Source organism: Cyprinodon variegatus, unplaced genomic scaffold (assembly GCF_000732505.1).
Source record: "Cyprinodon variegatus isolate N-32 unplaced genomic scaffold, C_variegatus-1.0 Scaffold534, whole genome shotgun sequence".
NCBI classification, from domain to species: domain Eukaryota; kingdom Metazoa; phylum Chordata; class Actinopteri; order Cyprinodontiformes; family Cyprinodontidae; genus Cyprinodon; species Cyprinodon variegatus.
This window is the reverse complement of record NW_015150987.1, coordinates 374474-378683: the sequence shown is the minus strand read 5'-3', so window position 1 is coordinate 378683 and position 4210 is coordinate 374474.

Sequence of the window (4210 nt, the reverse complement as noted above, 5' to 3'; positions counted from 1 at the left end):
TCCATCCATCCATCCATCCATCCATCCATCCATCCATCCATCCATCCATCCATGCTGTACCTCTGTCAGAACCAATAATAGAACTACTGGTAAAACCACAGAGCTTCTAATAGATAAACTATCAGGACGACCATCAGAAGAATCATCCTTAGAACCTTTATTAGAACTAGTGTCTCTTATTATTCCATAATATTTTAACAGTATTCTTGGTTCCTCCTGGTGATCCGGATCCATTATCCCTGATGGCAGCGAAAACCCGGATCAGAGCTCTGGCTGAGACGGCAGCAGCTCACGTACTCTGAGTTTATTCTGAGTACGGCCTCCCAGTGTTTATTCTGGGTTTATTAATCTTTTTGCTGCTGTAAACACCAGAATTTACCATTGTGGCACAATAAAAGGAATTTCTTTTCTATTCTATTCTATTCTATTCTATTCTATTCTATTCTATTCTATTCTATTCCTTTCTATTCTATTCTATTCTATATACCTACATGTTTGGACACGTGCTCGGTTCTGTCTCACAGGCAGCTTTGACTCCCCTGCAGGCCTTCTTCATGTGCTCTGGTACTGGATCATGATCCCAGCGACTATAAAGTCCATATTTTGTGTAAAACACAAACAGAACTTGGACTTGACCCAGTTTCACTGCAGCTGTGGATCAACCTTTGCCCTGATTTCTGTCTGCAGAAACAGAAACCTGAGACTGAGCCGAAGGTCCAAACTGTCTTTGAACAGGCAGCCAATCACGTGCTGCCTGGGAAGCTGTCTGCCAATGGGATCACTGCACGTTTAGAAGAGTGATGGCGGGTTCTGGTAAGGTGAGAGAGTGGATGTGCAGGACGTGACAGTGCAGAACCCAGTAAAACCAGATGAGCCAGTGTAGCTCAGTGGCTCTGCTGCTGGTTCTGATTGGGGTTCTGTTAGTTCTGCTTTGTTAAATCTGGTTCTGTTGGTTCTGTTGAAACGGGGGCAGCTGCAGAGGCTCGTAAACAAGAAGCTTCAATTACAACCACACAAGGAAACAGGGTCAAAACACTGGAAAAAATCTAAATCTAGATAAGTAATTTTTCTTAAAAAAAGTGCATTTGTTCTTAGATTCATTTAAAATAAGGAAATATAATTTTATTGTCTTATTTCAAGTGCATTTTATCTAATCATCTTATTTTAACAGTAAAAATACTCACTCCATTGGCAAACTTTCTCAATTACTTACTGAAATAAAGGGTAAATACACTTAATTTAAGAAATGTTGACTTATTTCTAGATCATTTTTCCAGTTAACAATCTGCTGCAACCTTTTTATATCAATATAGCAGCAGATTTAGCAGCCTGTGCACTGGAAAAAATCAAAATCTAGATAAGTATTTTTTTCTTATAATAAATGCATTAGCTCTTGGGTTGAGGGAGTAAAAGAGACACTTTGCCGATGGAACAAGACAATTTACATTTAAAATAAAAAAAAAAAACACAATTGTATTGTAAAAATACTCACTCCATTGGCAAAAAAATCTCATTTACCTACTAAAATAAATGATAAATACACTTAAGTTAAGAAATGTTGACTTATTTCTGGATTATTTTTGCAGTGCATACGATGCAACCAGAACTCCTGCTGTTCCTCTGCTCCTTCAACTCACACTTTTCTCCTTTTCTGGTTCTGCTTCTCAGAAAGTGGTTCTGGTTCTGCTCAGCAGCCTACTTAGAAGATGAAACTGAGCCTGAGGAACAGCTGTTGAGCTCAGCAGCTTCTAAATATGTCCCGGTGTCCTCATGCCCATAAACCAGCCTGACATCTGAGTGTGGGTCTGCTGCGGTTCATGAGACGGGTCAGGGTCCCACCGCAGCAAGAAGCAGGAAAGGCTTTTACTGTGAAGGGGGCAGGAGGCGTCCTGAAGCATCTGTATTCCTGAGCAGCTTTTCCTTTGGTGGTTTCAGCTCCGCACGCCTCCTCTCCGGATGACGGCTGTTTAAGCCTTCATCGTGCTTATGGAGTAAATTCTGTTACATTATTGTTGCAGAGAACAAAATATCTGAAAAAAAGTTGCAATCAGAAATGAAATTTTGAAAATCTTATGAATTAAAAAGGTTTTGAGTGATTAGATGGATGGATGTTTTGAGTAAAGTTTTCTTAGATGTAGTTTTTTCATGTTTATTTTTTTTCATATTTTATGGTTTCAAAATTCTATTAAAGTGACATTTTTCACTTTATTGGCGGCTCAGTGGGGCAGTGGGAAGCACTGCTGCCTGGCAACAAGAAGTTTCTGGATCAACTCCCAGCCCGCGGTCTTTCTGCATGGAGTTTGCATGTTCTCCCTGAGCATGCGTGGGTTCTCTCCAGGTACTCCGGCTTCCTCCCACAGTCCAAAAACATGACTGTTAGGTTAATTAGCTTCTCTAGATTCTCCTTAGGTCTGTGTGTATGAATGGTTGTTTGTCTCTGTGTTGCCCTCCGATGGACTGGAGACCTGTCCGGGGTGGACCCCGCCTCTTGCCCATACACTGGAAAAAATCAAAATCTAGATATGTTGTTTTTTCTTAAAAAAAAGTGCATTTCTTCTTAAATTGAGGGGATTAAAGAGACATTTTGCCAATGGAACAAGACAATTTAGATTTAAAATAAGAAAAGACAATTGCATCTTCTTATTTCAAGTGAATTTCATCTAATTATCTTATTTTAAGGGTAAAAATACTCATTCCATTGACATATTATCAAATTTACCTATTCAAATCAAGGGTAAATACACTTAATTTAAGAAATGTTTACTTATTTCTAGATCATTTTTGCAGTGTAGACAGCTGGAGATCGGCACCAGCATCCCTCGTGACCGCAGCAGGGATAAGCATGATAGAAAATGGATGTATTAAAATTACATTTTTCATTCAAAATTCATTTTTAGTACATTTTTATTTTATTAATTTATTTTATTCAAATTTCTTTTTCAAATTGTGTTTCTCAGATCACATTCTCTTCACTTCACTGGAAAAACGATCTAGAAATAAGTAAACATTTCTTAAAATAAGTGTATTTACCCTTTATTTAAGTAGGTAACTGACATAGTTTGCCAATGGAATGAGTATTTTACTCTTAAAATAAGATAATTAGATAATATGCACTTGAAATAAGACAATGACATTATGTTTTCTTATTTTAAGTGAAAATTGTCTTGTTCCATTGGCAAATTGTCTCTTTTACCTCCTCAATCCAAGAACAAATGCTAACACTCACTCTTGACCAATAAAAAAGTTGCTAATGTCAAGCGGACCAATAGAAATGCGTCTTCACTCCTCATGCTAGAGAAAATCCCGCCCACAGAAGTAAAGAGAATGTGATCTAGAAAACTTACTTTAAAAAATAATTATATTCCTAAAACTTTAAGGACAGAACATTTCAAAATGTTCCTTAAACAAGAGACAATGCATTTATTTTTAGGAGAAAACGAGTAACTTATATTTAATTTTATGCAGTATATCTGCCTTCCCTAACCTTCTACACAGTTTTCCATTCAGAGCTGTGAAAACATGTTTGAATTGAAAAGAGACGTTCCTTTTAACCAGTCTGGGCCACGGCGCTGTGTGCAGCAGGAGGGAGAAGGAAAAGGCATCTGCTCTGAAAATGACCCGATGACTCTGCAGAGCAGATTTAGGTTGTTAAGCACAGCTCGCTGGCCTGTGTGTCATTTTATATTTATTTCACTTTAGGCAAGGTTTTTGGTTTTTAAATAGTAGACTAACCTTACTGTTAGATCTGCTTTATTTTAAGCACCTTCATGAGAAAAAGCTTTATTTTCTCCTCTTCCCATGGTTGAACTGTCCGTTTAGTCGCATTCTGCCTGCTCAGCTCCATCTGTACTAACTGTAACACTTTACAATAAACGTTATTTATTTAAGGTAAAGAGACCATTATTCAGCCATTTATCAAACTATTTATAAAAGGTAAATAGATCATATTGTCCTGTCATGTTAAGTTTATCCCTAACTCTTACATCAGTGGACTGAAGACCTGAACCTAGCCTTTATTTTTAAGTTACAGTATTTTTCAATAGAGCGAACCTCACTATAAGCTACACCCACTTATTTTTCATCTAAAGGAAAGGTTCGGTTATGTTCAGAATTCAAACTTCTGAAAGTTCTTTAAATCAGAAATGATTCCATCCTGTTCAATAAATGATCAGTGTTTTTAATTCAGAGTAATTTTCATGTGAATGTGCTT